Source organism: Haemaphysalis longicornis, unplaced genomic scaffold (assembly GCF_048455015.1).
Source record: "Haemaphysalis longicornis isolate Haplotype H1 unplaced genomic scaffold, Haemaphysalis longicornis Haplotype H1 scaffold_2, whole genome shotgun sequence".
NCBI classification, from domain to species: domain Eukaryota; kingdom Metazoa; phylum Arthropoda; class Arachnida; order Ixodida; family Ixodidae; genus Haemaphysalis; species Haemaphysalis longicornis.
This window is the reverse complement of record NW_027526295.1, coordinates 74762813-74784865: the sequence shown is the minus strand read 5'-3', so window position 1 is coordinate 74784865 and position 22053 is coordinate 74762813. Positions and strand designations below refer to the sequence as shown.

Sequence of the window (22053 nt, the reverse complement as noted above, 5' to 3'; positions counted from 1 at the left end):
CGTGTAACATTATATAACCAATAGAACCAATGATAGAAAACTTTTACAAACTAAATACCGGGATCAATAAAATATTGATCTAAATATACGCATCAAAACCGAAACAACAACCGCCCAACCGAAGGACTGCAACACCTGCCTTTCAGACCACGAAGCTACGACGTAACCGGTATGCAGGACGTCGCACACCTCTCCAGGCCAGGCTCAAAAACACGAATGCGGTCGGAGGGCACAGTAGCCACGGCTCCACCGCTCATCTGGAGCGCCTTCGGGCGGGCCTGATGATCCTGCGCAGAACCATATTTTCGCCAGTATCATCATCATGCGCAGGGACTCTCTTCTAAAATGGCTTCCCAGAACGTCGACGACACCGCTAGTGCAGGAATGGCGACCGGCGAGGGCGACCAACCAGGCCAGGCCTGCTGCCCGGATGTCCCGGCGGCTGCGAAGAGGCTCAGGCAAGAGCTACTGGCGCTGATGACGTGCGGTGACGCCATGATTTCCGCCTTCCCTGAAGATCGAGACATTTTCGACTGGGTTGCTACCATTCACGGCCCTGCAGGAACCGCATATGAAAACTTGGTTTACCGCCTTCGGATGAAATTCCCTCCGAACTATCCGTGCACCGGCCCCGTGGTGCAGTTCGAGACGCCCTGCTTCCATCCCAATGTCGACGATCTGGGCAACATTTGCCTCGACATTCTCAAGGACCAGTGGACGGCCCTTCTGGATGTGCGCACTGTGCTGCTCTCCATCCAGTCCCTGCTGGCGGAGCCCAACGTGGCCAGTCCTTTGAACGCCTACGCCGCCGAGATGTGGACCAATCAGGAACTGTACAAAAAAGCCGTGCTGGAAAAGTACGAGATGGCGACCAGGGCCACGGGCGAAAGTCCTGAGTGAGTGCCCGCTCTTTTTGAAATGTTCCTGCGACCGCCCAACCGCTGTGCACGTGAGAAGAAAACTTTGACTTGCTTTTTCGACCACATTGTGAACTACTTCCGTTGCGGGTTCAGGCGCACATATGGCTTACCGTGGTTGGAATGCAGTACTGAACCGGTTGTGTGACGCAGGGAAGCGTGTTTGCGAGCAATGTTCTCACATTTTACAATCCGCACAAAAAGCACCGACAAATGTATCATAATCCAATCCTTTCCGTCCTACTGCTTGGAAATAAAATAAAGTGTTTCAGCTGCTCACCTTGTTCCCCATCTTCTGCTGCCTGACGTGTACGCTGAGTTTGAGAGTTGGAAGGGGACACGAGTTGTAAGTAGCAACAAGAATATTGTGAAGGCGGATGACAAGCAAGGTGATGTGACCCGGAATATAGAAAAAAACTAGGAACCCATCCGCTGCCTTGGTCTGTGGCCATTTTGGCGGAATCTCCGCCTACACATTTGTTTTCTATTTTCCCTCCTTTATCAAATTTGCGTGGACGAACATAGACGCGTATGAAGTTTCGAGGTGCTGTCTCTCCCAAGAAAAGTGGACGTATTCACGAAAGAGGGCAAGAACAAGAAACTGCGCACGCGAGCGCATGAAAACAGCGCAAGCCATTGAAACATAAGCAAGAAAACGCGGAAACTAATATAAAAAACCAAAATATCGCGCACAGACATATCTGGCGCTATAAAACGCTTAGAGCTTGAAAGACATTCAGATTCCAAAGATTTCTTTTCCGCACACACACACAAAAAAACGGATAAATGTCAATTCATGAATGCCTTTGCTGTAAAACGACAAAAGTAAATAAATAAAGTGAAGTTCCATCACTTCACTTGGACGGGGTCGCATCGGGGGCGTATAGGCGTTTCATAGCCAGCATAGCCAAGCGACACATGGCGCCATCTAGGGGCATGTGCTAAAGGAGCCATGAAGACAAAACACAAGTTGGGTTTATTAGAAAGACTGCTCAGTCCCGATAACAATGACACCAATATCATCGCAATCTTCGAACAAATAACGGAGATATTAAAGAAAACGTGTGAAGCAGTCGCGACCGCATAGCCAATTTCCCGCAACTTTTCTATGACGTCACGGAACCTTGTTTGTGCGATTGGCGGCCGCCTAACTGACCTGTCGCGACGACACATGACTGGACGTCTGTAATGGGGCCTCTAGTTCCATTTGACCGCATCACTTGAATGCTAACGTGCAATTAACGCACTGAAGATTATGTTTTATTGTTGGCCCGTATGACGTCATTCTTGCTCATAAAACGTCACTGTGGCGCAAAATGTGAAAGTTTTTAAGTACTTTTTGCTTTTTTTTTTGTTAGAAAAACATCTTTTGTGGCTGTAATAGAGCTGAGTGAGATACTGAATCCTAGTTCTTTAAAATTAAACAAAGTGTATTTTCTCTTCATGGCTCCTTTAAGCTATGTCCACGTGCATGTGGCCCTCAATCTGACCGCTCAGAACCGCCTTGTCTAGTAGTGTAGTAGTTCCGCTCCTGCGAAGCAAACATCCTAACCCGGGTTGAAATCCCGTCACCGCTTTTTTGCTTTAAGAGGGTTTGTCATATTTGAATAACAACATTTGTTATCACTCATATAATCTATTTATGGCATCTTTATGCATCATAAAGGGGATTTTGGGTATTTTCGTTGCCCTTTGGCCAGTTTCAGGTACTGTTTCTTGTACGTTTTTGCGGGTTTTCCTCTTTTAGGTCGGTTTCGGCTATTTCTGCTGGATGTTTTTCTGCACCGTGGTTTTCAACCATTGCAGGTTCGTTTTGGCTGTTATTTATTTCAGTTCGGGTGGTTTTGTATGCTTGAGGTACGTTTATGCTGTGATATAACCCCTATAAGCAAGCTCAGGTGACGGCTGGCTCTAGAGACTAGGAAACGCATATGCGCTGGACGGGGCGGCGTGCCCTATGGATGGCTCTGGAGTGATTCCCATGCCAGACGTACTTTTTATAGCGAGAGCCTTAGGTGTCCCCTTCTGCTAAAACCCGCCGTCATTGTTTTTGCCCAGTCAGGAAAATGGCTGTCGCTGTATACTGTGAATAAAAACCACGCATGTGATCAAATGAGGTTGTCACAGTAGCACTTCTATGCGCTACCACTGCGCTATAATCGCACATTGCCAGCGGAGAACAACAGTTATTAGTTCTTTCTTCACGGTAGACATCTAATCGATGGGCAAGAATTCTATTGATTGATTGATTTATTGATTGATTGATTGATTGATTCATTCATTGATTGATTGATTGATTGTAGGGTTCAACACGCCGACGCAGCGCAGGCGATGAGGCGCGCCGTAGTGGAGGGCTCGAATAATTTTGACCACCTGGGGATCTTTAACGTGCGCCGAAATCTTGTACACACGGCCGTTTTTGCTTTTCGCCTCCATCAGAAAAGCGGCCGCCGCGGCCGGGAATCGAACCCGCGACCTTGTGCTCAGCAGCAGAACGCCTCAGCCACTGAACCACCGCGGCGAGGTGGCAAGAAATAGAGATGTTTCAGGGGCTTGTGTGCAACCTCAAGAAATTAAAGAACAAATTGTAAACTCGAAGGTGGTGTCACGGGTGTAGAACAAATGCGCAGATAGCTGATTCTAGTGAATCTGTGGCGTTTGCCACTCAGGTTTTTGACATGCGCGCACGTGTCATACACTTCAAGGTAATAATAGGAATAATAATTGTCAGTAAAAAAGCCGGTATAAGTAATTATCTCCAGACGACAAATGCACAAAAGCGAGTGAGGAGACCCAACTACGACATATCAGTAAAAAAATTGTCAGTCAACTATCTTCGTCGAACAGCGGGGATGCTTGAAACGCGAAGCTTTCTTGTGTGTGGAAATCAAACAGCGAAGTTGTCAAGTCAAAGCGCTGCAATCGAAGTCAAAGCGTCAATGATCAAAGGGCAAACTGACTGCGAATCAAAATCAAAACTCATTTGGCAGCGAACAAATGGGTGACGAGAATGCTGAGCGCCCTGCCCTCCCCCCCCCCTTTTCCCCACATCGTTGTCCTTCAAAGTGGAGCATTCAGATTCGCATTAGAATACGAAATGCCTCGACCGGGTCAGAAGGGCGCGCTTCTGCTTCTGGTCGCGCTCGAGCACGAACGTTTTAGTGATGAGCTCCAGCGGAGCTATTATAGTGGCTCAGCTGAGCTCCGGAAACAGTCCCACGGAAAGCGATTGGAGCTGGATCAGTCAGATTGTACTGCAGCAACTGCCCAGAAGACGCATCTTTCTAACCACATTATTTTTTCATGGCGATGTGAAAGTCAGGCCGTTCAAGGTCGAGAACATCAAAATACACGCTCTCTCGGATTGGTTGCTACCGGAAGTTGTCGCCTTAGGTGCCTCAACCATGTGTGGGCACCAATCTTCAGCAGCGCCGAGGCGACGAAGAAGATGCTGGGCATCACCGAGCTTGAAGTGAATGCTCGTCGGTGTGTCATCCTCGACCCGCAAGACCAGCAGGTCAGGGTCAAACTGCATTGGCTCTTGCACGGCGTCGCGGACAAAGATATTCGAGGCGCCCTCGCGGCGTGCGGCGAAGCAGCCGAAGTGAACCGCGAGCGCTGGCGTGTTCAAGGCGTTAGAGACCACGGGTCAACAACGAAGACGGTTCTGCAGCTGAAAAGGGATCTCAAGATGGATGAGCCGTCACATAAGATAAGAGTTGCGAAGAGCTTGCCCTCATGGTGGCGCCGAGACGGCCTATGCAGGGCATCCGCTGCAACTGGCAAGGACACGCGCGCCTTAAATGTAAGGTGCCTCGTTGAACCCGGTGACGACGATTTCGACACCTTGCCGCGCAGTGTCGAAATTGCCACGCGCCCTCGTACACGTCGATTACAGGGTCAGCTGACACCGAAGAAGCGTCAGAGCACATCATGGACGTCGCTGAAGCAGCGGAAGCAGCACAAGGGACGGCTGGGAGCGCATCCTTCGGTAGCTACTACTCGAGAGCCTACGCCCAATTACGTCTGTCTAATGTAGCGGCGGGCGGGAGCACGTAGCCCGCCCCGAGACGCGCAAAGTAAGCGCTGCGCTCTCGGCCTCTAAATAAAGCAAACTGACTCAGGACCCCACACTGAACATACCTGCACTGAACGTCAGGATTTTGGGATGTAAAATAAAACAAAGCGAACTGTATCCGTTCGTACTCCCATGCATTTATTCCTGCGTCCCGTCCTCAATACGACGTATCATGCTTGTGTACGGACTTAGCTGCGCATGGCGTTGATTGGTTGGCTGTTCAGGAAACTCTTGTTCAAGGAAAATGCAGACACCGAGATCATGGTGCGACATTTCACGCCGAGTTACTATGCACGCGCGATAATAGCGAGTTTTAGCTTGCCGTCTTTCACTGCCCGCTCCGCTGCGATAGCAAGCGAGAGTGCCATCGCGCATGCGTGACGCGCCTGGCCGCGAACGGCATTGGCTCCGGTTGCGCTGAGCGTGCCGCCGATACCGGAGCGGGCCGTAGAAAACGGTTAGCTAAAACTCTCTAGTCATGCAGTCTATACGTCGACAGGTTTCGTGCTTTTTGTGTGCGTGGTGCCGCGTTTATTGGTTCATAAACGTAACAGCGAGCATTTCAGAAGGCTTGGGGTGTGCGACCTGTCTGTTATGAGCAGAGCAGGTGAGGGCGCGTCCGCGGTCGCGCATATATGTATAGCTACCGCAGCGACGCGCCGTCTCGCACCCAAACAGAGGCTTGGAAAAGATACCCGCTTGTCCCTCGATTTATACTCAGGCCGAGAGTTAAGAAGATACTTTATCAAGAGGTTTATATAAGCAGAACCATTCCAAACTCCTGGAACCGCTCGTGCTTGTCGTACATGTTACGTTCTGGCGCGAGGCGTAAACGAGTGTCGAGTGTTTCAGTACCGTGACTGCATGAGACGGACGACCACGACGATGACGACAGGAGACGCCAACAGGCCCAGCCCCTAAGGGGCTTCGCCCCTAAAAGAACAGAACTCCGTCTCGTGCTTTCGAAGGCACAGCAAGACACAAATGGTAAAGAAAAGGATGCGAGCGGTCCCAGAAGAAGTAGCGCGAGCGCTACTTCTTTTGAGACAAAAAGGGGAAGAACGTGAGGGGTGGTAACAAAAAATTAAAGCCGTTCCGCTCAATGTGAAAGCTGTAGGAAGTGCAGAGCAGTGATTCGCTATAATGGGCTGTACCAACGTTATCTGCTTACTGCTACCACCCCATGCAATTCAAATTTCCCGCCTTCGCACTGCTCGTGCGCCTCCTGCCTGAAACTGCGCCAGCTGGAGCTCTGTTCTCTTTGTGCTTTTCTCACCGCACGTGCCGGCGTTAGACTGCCACATTTTCATGTTCAAGTGTTTTTATTTACATCGTAAAGATGTGGGTTAGCTCGAGCAAAAAGTGAAAGGAGTTTCACATGAATAAGCCCAAGCCCCCCCCCTTGTACAAGGCATCAATGCAACAAGGGCAGATGAACAGATGAAACAGTTCTTCACACCACAGGTAACAGAATCGAAACAATTCTACTTAATGTTCGTATAACACTTAGGTGTGACACCACAAAGTACACGCGATATTTCTATCAGTTCATTAATTAAAGGAACAACAACAAAAATAGCAATATAACACACAACAAGGTACACTGTACATGTGTAAAAATAATATAAAACGAAGTAAACCGTAACGCTTTTTAATGGTTAACATTCTGGGCTATAAAAGTAATGTTAAGGTAGAAACATTTGACGAAGATTACGCGAAGCATACCGTTCTAAAATTATATTCTCACACATTAACCTGTTCAATAGGTGAGGAACAGCGTAAAAAAGCATTTGGCGGCCATATTCAGTGCGACAAAATGGAATGTGCCAGTACTCTTGGTTCCTTATACTATACATGGGAATGTTTACTTTTAATTGCAATAACTCCGTGAAAGAAGATTGGTTTTTATGACTGGAGGTTTTTTTGCTGAAGTGCTGCGAAAAAGTCTTACAGTTTATGAGTAGGCGACAAATTAAAATGTATGAAGAGTGGTTCCGTATGTTGGAAATATTCTGCGTTTGCTATATGACAAATTTCTGTCTTTTTTCAGCAGGCGTAATTTATTAGTATTGGTGTAGGTAGTGGAACCCCAAACCAAAAAGCAATAATTAACATGAGTCATATTGTGTGCATTGTAAACTATCAGTTTTATCCGCACAGGAAGGAAATACCGACATTTAGTGAGAATGCCTACGCACTTTGACACTGAGGTTATAAGGTAATTAACGTGCGTGTCCCACGACATATTTTTGCGGAAGAAAACGTCTAATGTTTTTATTGTGTCAATGATTGCAATATTCGAGTCGCCAATGTTAAGTGATATATATCGGGGGCAGACATGCCCCATTGGTTGAAAACTGATGGATTTGGTTTGACATGAACTGATCAGGATCGAATTTGCTTCACTCAATGTTTGCAATGACTGAAGTGCTTTGTTGATGACTGGCTGTAGCAGTCGTAAGTCCTTGCCTTGAAAAAATAAAAATTTGTCTATAGTTTGACATGTCATCCTTATCCCCACCTTTGAACAACCAGATAACTTTAGAATTTTGCTTACATTTTTGAAATTGGCCGGTAGAGAGGCAAAGATTATACACGTAAGCAAGCACGGGCGCTATGACCTTTACTACATATTTTATTGGCGTGATTTGAATGTTGTCGAAGTCACGCGCTCGACTGTTCTTGAAGGAAGAGTAAATTGTGCATATTTGGCTTGCATTCGTCGGTTCTAGAAATACGCTATGATTGTTTGGGCTGACAGTTGAACAAAAATGATTCTGATTTCGAGGTCTTCCTTTCACAACATCCTTTAAAAATATGCTGAAGTGTTCGGCCAACTATTTCTCGCGGATACAGCAACCATTTATATTCAGTTCCGTAACACAAGGCGAGGTTTGTCCCCGATTAAGCACAGCGGTCAGCTTTTTCCACACGTGCGCACTGCCATCGCAGTGTTCCGTCTGAAATTGCTGCAGCAGAAATGTACTTCTTTCACTTTTTAAAATAATATTAGGTTAGTTTCTATATTGTTTATGTATAGCAAGATCATCCATCGACTTCATTTTAAGAAATTATTTGAAAAGTTTCTTCGTTTTTATCACTTTCAAGCAGTCTCTATTTATCCAGGGTTTACGGGTTTTGTTAAAGCGCTTTATAATTGTTTCTTTAAAATGCTGTCTGAAAATGCCCTTAAAAATCACCATGAATTCCACGTAGGCCTCATTTGCCATTTCAGCGGAAAATACACTTTCTCATGTGGAGTTGGAAATTGAGCAGAGAAAAGCCTCTTAGGCAGTTGGTGTGCACGCTGGATTTTTGTCGGAAAAACTGTTTTAGATTTTGCCTAAGCGTACTTCTGACAAGCACGTAAATGGGAAAGTGGTCGCTGATGTCGCAGCATAGTACTCCTAATAGCGTATTGCTCCCAATAATGTTAGATATAAAGAAATCAATAAGGGTTGCAGTGTGCGCAGTGACACGCGTCGCTGTGGTTGTTGCAATCTCGTGGCCATTTGAACTTATCGCTGATAGAAGCTGAATTTGCGTGGTGGATGGCTTCTAAACGTCAATGTTAAAATCTCCTCCTAGGATTAATTTCAATTGGTTGTTCTTTACGTAACTTAAAAAACTTATCAATGCGGCTAAAGAAAGCACTTATGCTGTAATCTGGTGGTCTGTACATAACAGCAAAAACGTGGTTTTGGGTTATTAATGCTAAACATTCTCTGTCATCGGATAAGAAAGAAAACTGAGGTATAACGCCACAGCTTAGGTTATTTTTCATTAAGATAACGACACCACCACCTCGCTTGTTTGATCGGTTTGAGAAAAACGTTTCATAGCCATCGCGCTTGTATACTTCAAAACATTTGTGTACCATGTCTCTGTCAGCATTATGACATCGAATTCAAAAGCGAATTCATTCAAGAAAATACTTAGCTCATCATCTTTGTTCCTTGCGGATCGAATGTTTAAGTGGAAGCAGGTCAAATGTAAGTTTTTCTCAGAAGTAACTAAATTACTAGCGTCGTTAGGAAAGACTGCCATCACCGAGAGCACCCGGCAACGAAGGCTTTACCACTTTTTACACGATCCGGTCAACGTCCTGGGCATTTCAAATGTGTGAGATAGGCGCCGATTCATCCTTCCTTGCCATAATATTTCGTCCATTAGTCCAGACAAAGCGCCAGGTCTTGACCTTCTTCTGGGCAATGGCCATGCCAAGCAGTTGCTTCATAGGCGCGCAGAGGTGTTCATTTATAAACACCGCAGTATTGGGCGGGTGACCAAGATCGTGAGTTGAGATGCGCGCCTTCCTTGCCTTTTGCAGCACTGCGTCACGTTTCGCGCGTCTCCGGAATTGGACAATTATGTTCGGAATGGCACTGGCCTTCTTCACCGGAACTCGGTGGCAAACTTCCACGTCACTTTCCTCAATGTTTTCCTCTGGCAGCTCGCCGAAATGCTGGAGCGTCTGAGGGAGGTTTCCTTTTTTCCATGACTGGGATTCCTTTGATTTCCAGGTTACAATTTCGTGAGCATTGCTCTGAAGAAGTGATTCTCTGGTAGTGCTCGGTAACCTGTTTTTTTTTTTTTTTCAAGTTTTCACCCTCATTCAAACGTTTTCAGTTAGCCTTATTTTCCTTGGCTAGTTCAGCACGCTATAGCTTTGCCTCCTGGAACTGCTCACTCAGGGATTCGCAGGTCTTTTTGAGCTTGTACAATTCGCATCTCATGTCCCGCTTAAACTGTGCTTTGAATTTACGCATTTGTTTTTTCATCTCATCAAGGAATTCAGCAGTTTTTTTGCATTTTGGTCACAAAGGCAACAGAAAAAACGCACAAAAGGCTGGCAGCAACCGAGTATACTACAGCCGAGTTTGCGGTTACTATCGTAAAAACCAACCCAACGGGTGTCCTTAACTAATGGAACGTGGGCGCTGCCGGTTATTTACGTATATATTTTCTCAAATGTACCTACAGTTTTTTTTTGCGCTAAACAACGGGAAGATGTATGACAAGCGCCAGCGTATCGCGAGTTTCCTAACGCTTGTGACTACATAAACCGCTTGGCTTTCCAAGCCTCTGGGGTACGCCGCGAACAACAGCGTTACCCCGGGACGCCGCTCTGGTGCTCTATATACTAGTGTCGAGCGAGCGAGCTAGGACAAGGCCAGCGCCTAAAGTGCTCTCCATTTAAAAGAGCGAAGAACGGCGCCACAGCCCGTATGACGAATCACTGCTTTGCGCTTCCGACATGTTAACTTTTTCTTAAGTTGAGTGCCGTATTTCGTGCATTTGTGCTCCTTATTCATTCAACGAGCGGGTTGAAATTCCTGTGAATCTTGCGTAGCACCTTCCTAATGATGGGGCGACAATATTATCAGTCAATTTATCTGTACAATCACTGTATGTGACAACACCGTTAGCAGGCCGTTAGGGATGCGAGAATGGAGTTACTACATGAGCAAATCACAGAATTCGGGCTGGAGGACGCGGGTGTTTGCATGGAAGGCGCAAGAAGGGACCAACACAACCACTTCCAGGGTACAAGTCGCACTCGTCTGGACCGAATATACATATCTTAAGAAATGGTTCCGAAGTCCCGCCACTGCAGTGTTCTGTCAATGTCGTTCTCTAATCGTTGTCCTGTTACCACCAGGTTGGTTCAGAGGCTAAGGCGTTGTTATGCTCCGCCCAAGGACAGGAGTTCGATTCTCGGCCGCGATGGCCGCTTTTCTAATGGAGGCAAAAAGCAAAAATGCCCGTGTGTTCGAGATTCCGGCGCACGTTAAAGATTCCTAGGCGGTCAAAATTAATCCGGAGCCCTCCACTACGGCGTGCCTCATCGTCACTGTAGCGTCCGCGCGTAAAACCTCAAAATCAAATCAATAATCAATCAAAATTTAAACCGGGCGGATAAAATAAGGAACTAGAAATTTCGGAACTAACTAATAAATCAAAGTTAAAGATGCCTAACGGGCCCACTTCATAAAGTACCAGTAAGATAAAAAGGGCACCGCTCGGAGCTTTGAACAAACGTTAACAGAACAGGAAAGCAAACAACCTGGTGTTTACACAGACATCAGAGAAACGAAGCAAACGATAAAAATAATTGACAAAGAGCGCGAACACGCAGCGCTGGTTCGAGCAAGAGCAGAACAGGTGATAGCGGGTGAAAGGCCTACGAAGAGGACTTTGGGGCTTGAGAAAGCGCATGCGCGACGGTACCAGATAAGCTGCGTTTACTGGAAAGGCGTCACATGAGCCGCTAACGGCCACATCAAGCGTGCATTCCTGCAGGAGCACTGTAAGCTTCGCCTCCGGGTTTGTCAATATGGAAAATTTCAAGATAATGTTTTTAAGATAATTGCGCCCACACAAAACCGCGTAGCATTTGCGATATATTAAACCTCAGGGATGCTAGCTCTGCTCCTACTTAAACATTGCTTAGTTGTTAGGGAACAATCGAAATTACCCCAAAACGTATTCGGGTTGGTAGAAATGAGTTAAAATTACTCAATCCATTTTTTATAGAAACACTTATTTTACACGTTCGTTTTGTTCAGGTAGCTTATATGTAAGCTTTTAACAGAGAGACTGCACTTGATTGCAAACTGAGGGCACGGGTGCTGGCGGTTTCATTTACGTTTTGCGTGTGGCTTTAATGTGCTTACCACGGGCCTGTCGATAGAACGGTAAGAGAGCTACGGTATTGTTATTTAATGCACTGGGATTATAGGAGGCCTGCTGAACACCTCCCCGCACGGGGCACCTTGAGCAATCTTGGTGACGGTACTGGCGATACCGCGGACCCCGAGCCCCCAAACATACGCTGGATCCAACCGTGGCAATGTGTTTATAGGTGGAGGGTTAGAAACCACGAACGGTGGCCGTCGGAGCCCAGGTCAAGCTCCGGCGGATGGGCTCCCTGTCTGTTTACCAGGCAGGGAGCTCCGGGACCTCCTCAGCTATCAGGGTAAGGTTGTGGAAGAAAGTACCCCCGTCCCCTGCTTCTATACATACTGTATGGCATTTTCAAACCCCCCCCCCCCCAAACGTGATCGGTCCCTGAAAAGGGGCCGCACCGAAGTATCTTTTCCTTCATTGCCATCTTTCACATTTCCTGAACCAGATCATTACTCTCGATTTCTTGTCATGGAGTCCCTCAATCCAACCCACCCTCTTGCATCTCAGTCAGTCTTCTTGATCGCAAAATATCTTGAAGCCATAATAGGAAAATCATATAAGTGCAAAAAACAAAGGTCTGGAGAACTACTAATCGAGGTAAATGACAAGCAGCAGTCCACGAAGCTTCTAGCTCAGACTAGACTGGCTGATCTAGACATCAGGGTCACACCCCATCGGAGCCTCAACAGCTCGCAAGGTGTGATATCCGAGATGGATCTCTTGAACGAAACGGATGCGGATCTCCTTGCCGGCTTGAAGGATCAGGGCGTCACTGCCGTGAGACGCATCACTATCCGCAGAGACGACAAGGAGATTCCCACCAAACACATTATCTTGACTTTCGACCGCGCAGTTCTTCCACAACACATCAATGCAGGTTTTATCCGTTGCTCCATCCGTCCGTACATCCCGAATCCGCGGCGCTGTTTTAAGTGCCAGCGGTTCGGGCACGGTACAACCTCTTGCCGTGGCCGAACGACGTGTGCGAAATGCGCGGCGCACGATCATCCGACTGACAACTGTCCATCCGAAACCCTCACTTGTGTGAACTGCGGCGGTCCGCATGCAGCGTACTCCCGCAAGTGCGAAAAATTTCAAATTGAAAAAAAGATAATTAACATCAAGGTCACGGAGAACATCACCTTCCCAGAGGCGCGAAAGAGGTTCGCCTCTTTCCCTCTGGGGAGGTACGCCGACGCGGCTCGCCGGGGGGCGGAGCGGCGTCTGGTTTCCACAGGGACCCAGTTCAGCGAGTCTGACCTGGTCCCTCCGCCGCCCCCCTCTGGGTTGCCTTTGGCAGCCCAACCCGCCACCACGCCGCTTGCTGAGGCAGCAGCGGTTGTGGTGGCAACCTCTTCCGTCGGGACCGGTGCCGCTCCCGCCTCTGTCTCCCCGTCCTCCAGTGCGTTGGAGGGTACCGAGGTGATGGACACCACGGGCCCCGCACCGGTTCCCACCGCCACCGCACCGCCCGTGCCACCTCTGGCGCCCCGGACGCCCTCGGCGGTGGCGGCTCAAACGAAGGGCTCCCGAGGGGGGGCCAAGTCCCGGGGGCCCGGTCCGTCGGGCACCCCTCGGACACCCGACGACGAGATGGATGTCGGGCCGTTCCTGCCTGCAACGCAGCGCAAGGAACGCGTCCCGACGCCAAAGCCTCCCGACAAGCCAAAAAAGGCGAGAGTCACTGCCCCGAAAGACGACACATAAACAAACACACACACTCCAGTAGCTCTCACACTAAATAATGGGAAGAGAAAACATAATTCAATGGAACTGTAGAGGCCTTCTTAAAAATCTTGACGATGTATACGAAATACTGCATGCTAATCAGCCAAGTGTGATGTGTCTTCAGGAGACGCATTTAAATTCCAAGCACACAAATTTCTTAAATAGGTACATGTTCTTCAGAAACGACAGGGATGGCTGCACACACTCTTCGGGCGGTGTAGCCATAATAGCCCGGAAATCCCTAGCATGCCACCCTGTCGCTCTCAACACCGTCCTTGAGGCTGTAGCAATACGGACAATAATTTTTAATAGGTTGATAACGGTATGCTCCATTTACATTCGTCCTGATTATGCACTTCTGAGCTCTGACTTCGAGGCGCTGGTCGACCAGCTGCCCGAGCCACACATCATAACAGGCGATCATAATGCACACAACTCTCTTTGGGGCTCCTCTAGAACGGATGCCCGAGGTCGCCTTATAGAGAAGTTTCTTACATCTTCAGGAGCATGCCTTTTCAACAAAAAACAGCCTACATACCATAACTTAGGACACAATACATACTCGCATCTTGACTTGGCTATTGGTTCCGCAGTTCTCTTTCCATGTCTTGAGTGGGGTGTGGGCACGGACCCATATGGTAGTGACCACTTCCCCACTTCATTAACGTATATAGGTATAGGCCCGAGCAGTCCATCTTCCCATAAAAGGTTTAATGAATCAAAAGCAAACTGGAGCACATTCACACAAACATCTCAACTACACCACACATCCATAAAACACCTACACGTGGAGGAAGCCGCCCAACTCGTCACGGCGCACATCCTCGACGCTGCCGGAAAGTCCATTCCCCAGGCCTCCAGTGGGTCCCGCACCCCAAGGAGGCCCTGGTGGAACGAGGACTGCAGGCGGGCGCGAGAGGCCCAGAACAAGGCGTGGGGTGTCCTTCGCCGGTTCCCCACGTCACATAACCTCATTTCTTTTAAACGGGCAAAGGCTTTTGGGAAGCGAGTGCGTCGTGAGGCGAAAAGGGAGAGTTGGCGCACCTTCCTCACTTCCATCAACTCATACACTGACACGCGAAAAGTCTGAACACGAATACGAAAACTAAAAGGACAACAGACACACAGCCTGCCCCTGGTTAGTACAACAGGGGACACACTTGCACAACACTTCGAACACGTGTCCAGTTCAGCACACTACACCAACACTTTCATTAAACACAAAGCATCATGTGAGAAGAAGTCCTTGCGAGACACTAATAAGTCGAACTCATCCTATAACACCCCCTTTTCACTTCATGAGCTGAAGGTCGCACTCGGTACTTCTAAACCTTCAGCTCCAGGTGCAGACAGGATTTCATACACAATGATACAACACTTACATGCAGACACACTTGAAACACTTCTTCACCTCTACAGTAAAATATTTCTTTCGGGGCACTTCCCACGCTCTTGGAGGGAGGCCATAGTAGTGGCTAAAGGAAGGGAAGGACCCTTCCTCTCCCGCCAGTTATCGCCCCATTGCCCTAACAAGCTGCCTGTGTAAGCTCTTCGAGAAGATGATAAACAGGAGACTCGTGTACTTCTTAGAGTACAACGGTCTTCTCGAGAGCTGTCAGGCAGGCTTTAGGGCGGGGCGATCTACGAACGATCAACTCGTTGCGTTAGAGTCATATATTAAAGATGCTTACCCTCCATAAGCAGTACTGTATGACAGTATTCTTTGATCTTGAAAAGGCGTACGACACTGCTTGGCGGTACGGCATCCTCAGCGATTTGAAGTCCTTTGGTATGTCGGGTAACATGTGGAACACGCTTGCCAGTTACCTCTCTGAAAGAACGTTTCGCGTGCGAGTTGGAACTGCACTCTCTAGAGTTCATGTGCAGGAAAACGGTGTTCCGCAAGGTGGAGTTTTGAGTTGCACGTTGTTTATTGTAAAAATGAACTCTCTTCGGAAGGCTCTGCCACCAACCATTTCCTGCTCAATCTATGTAGACGACGTGCAATTATCCTTTAAGTCTTGTAACCTGTCTATCTGCGAGCGCCAAGTCCAGCTTGGTGTTAACAAGCTAGCTGGCTGGGCAGATAGCAACGGTTTTAAATTTAATCCAGTGAAGTGTACTTGTGTTTTGTTTTCGAAAACGCGCGGCATTCGGCCGGATGCAGACATCAAACTCAATGGTGTCTCAATTCCAGTCAGGAATGAACACAAGTTTTTAGGTGTAGTCCTTGACGAAAAGCTCTCGTTCATTCCACACATAAAACAACTTAAACATAAATGCTTAAAGGCCATGAATATACTCAAGGTTCTCTCCCACTCTTCATATGGGGCTGACAAACAACTTCTTTTACGTGTTTTTACCAGCCTAAAAGGTTCACGATTAGACTATGGAAGCGTTGTTTATGGGTCAGCAAGTAAGACATCCCTGAAAATGCTGGACCCAGTGCTTCATCTGGGGCTCCGGTTGGCATGTGGCGCCTTCCGGACTAGCCCGGTCGAAAGCCTCTATGTGGAGTGTAATAAGTGGAACCTACAACGTCAGCGAGCATACACAGATCTTCTTTTTGCTTTTAAAATTTCATCTATGCCACACCATCCTTTTAAATCGGCTTTTTATGATACGTCTCAGACTGCACTACTCCTAAACCGACCATCGTTCTCTGCGCCCTTCTCTTACAGAGTTAGAGAGGAAGCGTCAGAGCTTTCTGTCGCCTTTTTAGACACCATACAAAGTTCTCAAACAGATTTTATAGCACCATGGCATCTCCGCCCTGTATCATGCGACACATCCTTCACACATGTAGATAAAAACCGAGCTCCCACATCTGCAATTCTGCAGCACTTCTTGTATTTGCAGCAGAAGTATCAATTTTCTGAATTTTATACGGACGCCTGTAAAACTGCCACCTCTGTGTCCTGCGCGGCGCATGGTCCCGGCCTTAATGTCACTAGAACTCTTAACAGTAATACCAGTATCTTTACGGCAGAGGCTTATGGTGTACTTCTTGTTGTTAATCATATCCTTCAAAGTCACATCCCACAATCCATTATATATACAGACTCCCTCAGTGTCGTGCGGGCGTTGTCGTCAACAAAGTCTTCAAAAAATCACGTTGTAAATCTAATTGTCAAGGGTAATATGTCGGTGTATGTACGCAAAATTGAACTGGTTCTTTGCTGGGTCCCTGGCCACAGTGGTATAGCCGGGAACGAAGCAGCGGACCGAATGGCTGCTGCTGCTACACTTTCGAATACAGTAGACATAACCACATTACCCTACACTGACGTGAAACCACACATCAGACAACAACTTCGCAAAACATGGCAAACACACTGGAGTGAACAAACAGACAACAAGTTACACGTAATAAAACCACACTTGGGACCATACACCACCGACACACGTAATAGATACACTGAAGTCGCCTTGGCTAGATTACGGATAGGGCACACTCATGCAACGCACTCGCACCTTCTCACGGGGTCTCCAAGACCTCTGTGCAGCAGGTGCGGAGAGGCCCTATCCGTGATCCACATCCTCATACAATGTAAGGCACTCGACATTACACGACGAAAACACTTCCCTCAACTACACACACGACATATTCCACCACACCCGTCATACTTCTTAGGAGATGAAGCCATGTTCTCTGTTCAGCGAACCTTAAGGTTCCTATCTGAAGTTCATTTCTTACAACTCATCTCTTATCACCCATAGTTTTACCCCTGGTCCTATACACCAGCCACTGTATTTATTTTTTAACCACTCACGTTCTTCACCCTGGCCCTTTACACCAGACGTGCTCATAGTATTTAACTGACTTTATCCGATTTCCCTCCTTATCTAATAACTTTGTATTTGGCGCTCTTTACCCATGTCGGCCTTGCGCCATTAAACTTAAACCATCATCATCATCATGCTGAACACATCTCGTCCTGCACCGCGCAGAACGCTGCTGGCACTGAGTTGTCCGTGGTGCTTGTTTCCTCGTAGATATCTACAAGTAAGCGCAACCCAACTCCTCCGGTCGACTGAGCTACCATAAGATCCTTTCCTACTCGGTGTGTCTGTTGCAGAGTGATGGAAAAATGACACTTAGACACAGCTGATGATGCCAGCTGCTCACATCTGGTGTGGTTCTTCCTACCACGATTCCATTACTTTTAACAGCGGGGTGGATGCACCATTGTTTTCAGGAGGTCGACGCTTGTGTAAACCAATCGTGTTGACCAAAATGCTCGTAGCTTTAGTACAGCGAAAGGCGGGTTCGGTTCACCCTCTACACTCCCCATATATGTGTCGCCGGCGCTCGCCTCACTGATACTGCGCACCGTAGTCACGCGCCCTTGTGCGTCCTCGCACGCGGACACAGTTTTGAGCTTGAAAAAAAAAAAAAAACGCTTCCCGTGGTCGGAGCCGAATCATATCCCCTCACACTCCCACCCAGTCACAGGCACTCCCTCCGACCAGAGAAGGAAAAGTGACGGAAGCTCGCCCCGCGCACTGTTTCTCGACAGTTCAAGTCCAGCTGCGACATGTCTGACAGAAAAATCGAAATAATAACCACGGAAAAAATTGGCTCCAATCCAGGCTGTGAAGGTGGTCGGAAAGCAAAGCTTTAGACGACACCCACAACAACTGCCCATGCGGCATCACTTGAATTCACACGTGGCTCTAAAAAAGTAAAACCGGAGATTCTGCGAACCGTTACCTAGAATTTCTGGGGGCGGCCTCCCAAACGCAGCAGCGTCGGCCAGAGCCGGGCTAGAGCGGCGGACGCCGCCGCTGTTGCCCGTCCGTGTGTCGGCAGGATGGAAACGGAGAGTAGCGTCTTTCGAAAGGTGAGACAGCGAAACCTAGCCATCCTGGTGTCCTATCTCGGGGCTCTACCGCCACGCAACACAAGCGCTGACAACGAAACAAACCGGCATGTGAGGGTAGTGATTCCCATTTATGCCGATATAAACTAGTTAGCTTTCCAAGTTTGAGAATTGCGAGAAAGGTGAGCGAACTTCTATAATCACTACTTATCAGAACCAATGGCTGTTTTGCCTTTTCTAATAGCTCTTAAAACACAACCGAATTGGTATTCACCAATTTAGAAAAATAAAGTCCCATTCGTGCCAAACCTTGCGCAAAAGGTAGCCTTTCTCTAGTGGCCAGATGCCTGTATGTGGTCTCTACATTTTCTTTTCCCGCCCTGTGAACCAATCCTGAACGTATCTTTGCTGTACGAGCACTTAATTCCGTCGGGTCCGGGTTACCCAGGAAGTGCTGTTGAGCAAGTTAATCAAGCCGTGCAAAGGTAGCGCGATATGTACCGGAAGCTGCGCCAAACAGGCCCAAAACAACCCTCGATAAACCAAACGACAAAGCCGTCCCGCCAACGCGCCCGCCTGTGTGACCAGGCGCCTGCGCCCGGGGAACGCTGGGTAAGCATTCGCCACGCCATCTACACTGTGCTCCGTGAGGGAAAGCTACGCTCCCTATCCCCAGCCGCGTTCGGAGTTTCTTGTCGCGCACGCCACGAAGGAACTGTTGGCTGGTAGAGGTAGAAAGATTTGCTTTAAAAATCTTTGAATAAAGTAAACAAGACCTGGCTAGCAGCGCCACTTATGAACTGTTTCGGTGATAATTTGCACTGCCCATCCTGAAGATCAGAAAAAAGAGTAGTGTTAAGCTTTATTCTGTGGTCCAGACCGCAGCGTTATGTTCTGAGGTGCTATTCCAGAAGGCCAGAGTTTGAGCGAAACTCGGGCAAGGTGGAGCTGTGGTAGCAATAATCTGCAGCGTGAGTGTCGTCTGCTGCGCTGTTTCCTTGAGAGTGGTACAACTCCTGCCACTGCGTCTGAATGACTTTGTGCCCCACGCTGCTTAGCTACCTTTGGCGGTAGAGAACCGCCTTGCAAGATAAGAAAAACACGGGGTGTTTTGCCCTGAGAAGAATAGCGGAGCAGATAGTTCTATGCGCGTGCGCGTACCCTCGCCTATTTTGCTGGTGAACACCGTGATAAGGCGCTGACATGCCGATCGGTCGTCGCTTCCGCTATATCATTAAAAATTTGGGAGGCTGTACTTCCACCTTTTTCCTCGCTTTCCTTTCTCTGTCTTTTGGCACGGATTAATTTAAACGGCTTCTGCTATTATGTGTTTGCGTCAGCTTCTTCTATTTAATTTGTTCGTTTTAGTTTGGAAGCAGAAACGAACACGGTACAGCTTGCCCTAGAATGGGGATCCTGCAAGGGTGGTGTGCACCTGTCCCACTCCAGTGACATCACGCCCAGGCTTTCCTCTGCACGCACTATTCCACAATTGTTACTTTTCATATTCACAGTATTATGAATTTTGCGAACCGGGCACGTTAGTTCCTCGAAGCTCCCAATAGCGGGCCAAACTCCCAAGTGGCCATGTGTTCGGAAGGAAGAAACAGCAACAAGGACAACAACTTTTCAGATTTGTTTGCTTTATTTTACTTTGATCTTCACCGATTTTCTTCGAAAAAGCTCTCCACAGTCGTTTTTTTTTTGTAATCGAGTTCAATCCCCTCATAACCCTCTTCTTTTGCGCCCTTCAAACTCCCGCTTCACTCGCTTTCCGTGCTCTGCTTCCTGCCATACGACCGTGACGCTGAACAAAACCCTTAAAATGTGCAAAGATCGCCTCTAACAATAAGCACGCACCATTGATTGTATTGCAGCGAGGATAATAAACAGATGCAACAGGCCATAATGCTATAGGGGTATGCGTCGCACCAGAATGAGCCATGTGGAAGAGGAAGGTAGGATTATGTCCTATCAAGACGCGAGGATATGCGCAAAAGTCGTGCCAGGAGAAGAACCCTATCAGCTGCATGCGCGGGAAACGAACTGTGTTATCTCAACGTTCGGATGTGCGTCCGTATCGGGTGCTGATGATAATAAAAAGACATCGGGTTCACCCCTGGGAATAAACGACCTGAACCGGCTATCGGTGCGTCGAATGTCGCCTTGATAGTATATGTAATACGTGTAAGCTGTCCTTCCAGTAACTTTTTCACAAGAAATGCGCGTCACGCACCCTTCCAGGAAGTCTGTCTGCTGCGCTGATGATAAACAAATCTCACAGTGATGCAACGCTTCGTTCGAAGCTGTTTTGCGAGCAGACAATAACTGCAGACGGATCGACGCACGGTAGGAACCTGCGGAAGCCATGTGCGCCAAACTACATAAAAGAAAGGCGAGGTCTACGAAACACTATTCCAATGATTATATTGCGCACACACCCGCTGACGGTTGATTGGTGGTGGTCGATGTTGCGGTCGCCACCACCGCTTTAGTAAAAGCTCCACGTCGCTTAAATCCGCAAAGCACACTCCTTTGCTCTTCGACGGTGATGGAGCGAAAGCCGCCTCTAAGTCGTTGCAGACGGGAGTATGTCGCCATGCAACTGCAAAACCAATGCACAGCACTTTTCGAGAGGTAAATACGAGCTAGAAATTCTTCCTTTGTTTAAAATATGTGCTGGAGTATAAATATGCGACCATAAAAATAAACCACGCAGCAGCAGCAGCCACCACGGGTGTTCCGAGTTCAACTCGGTCGTGCAAAACCATGCCCGAGTTTCCTCCGAGTTCTAATGTCAGTCAAACACACCCAGCCCATTAGTGGGCGCGGCGGAGCAACCGAAGCCACACCCACCCATGGCGTCCACTTTGTGCTGACGTAGCGTCGTAGGCACGAAGTCGGCATTTGATGCCCGCTATTACCGAGAAGAAATTAGCACAAAACAAAAATTAAGTCTCCAGGCCACCGTCAGCCAATGGTGCCACAGTCGCGGGGGTGTTCCGTCTGAACTGTTGTTCACTATTGTACGAGCCGATAGGAGAGGCCAAGATGACACGATTTTACCACGGGGGCCTTCTTCATACACCGTGAAAACACAGTTGATGACAAATGACACACCTTCAACATCTAAAACGCACTCGTCAATGCTCAAGCATGCTCTTGACACGGCGCGGTTTCTCATAAGCACCCGCCGTGCACACTGAAGCAAGCCGTAAACAAAAGCCATATTTGATGGTCGGGAGCAGGGAGCGTTCTGTTCGCAACAGTAGACCGCTTTGATTACTTGCTTTGTGATTGCACAGAGATGCACTGGGACTACCCTCAAGCCAAGTAGCAAATATAATTCAGTAGAAGAACAGAACACCGAGAAAAACTGACCACCCCGCGTCGGGCGTGGGCAACAGCCAGGCTGGGGATTTCAAAGTAGCAGTGGGGTTATCTAGGTTATGCTAGAGGATGAGTATTGCAGGTCGATTTTAGATGGTGCCGCATGCGGAAGATATCACAAGCCGTACTTTATCAACGTAAGCGGCCCCAGTACAACGCGCTGAATATGCCAGGCGTGCTGCGCGCGATTTCGGTGATTTCGCTCGAGCTGTATCGAATGCTCCGCTATCGCTACTTTCATAACCCCAGCAGCTCGAAACTCGTACGCAAATTTGGGCCTTCTGCAATAGCTCCCCTGTTTTGAGCTCCTATTCCGTGTCGCAGAAGACGAGTACTGAGTTTTGGTGGTAACACCTTCGTTTCGAGGAGCAGGACGTATGTAGTTTTCGCTTTTTTTATTGAAGAGAAGTTTTCCCCGCAATCTGTT

At 48.1% G+C, this 22053-nt stretch overlaps 1 pseudogene; it reads left to right on the top strand.

Annotated features, from left to right (window-relative positions):
- The first annotated feature begins 309 nt into the window (after positions 1-309).
- On the top strand, positions 310-4956 carry LOC144168076 (ubiquitin-conjugating enzyme E2 C pseudogene; annotated as a pseudogene).
- The last annotated feature ends 17097 nt before the right edge of the window (positions 4957-22053 follow it).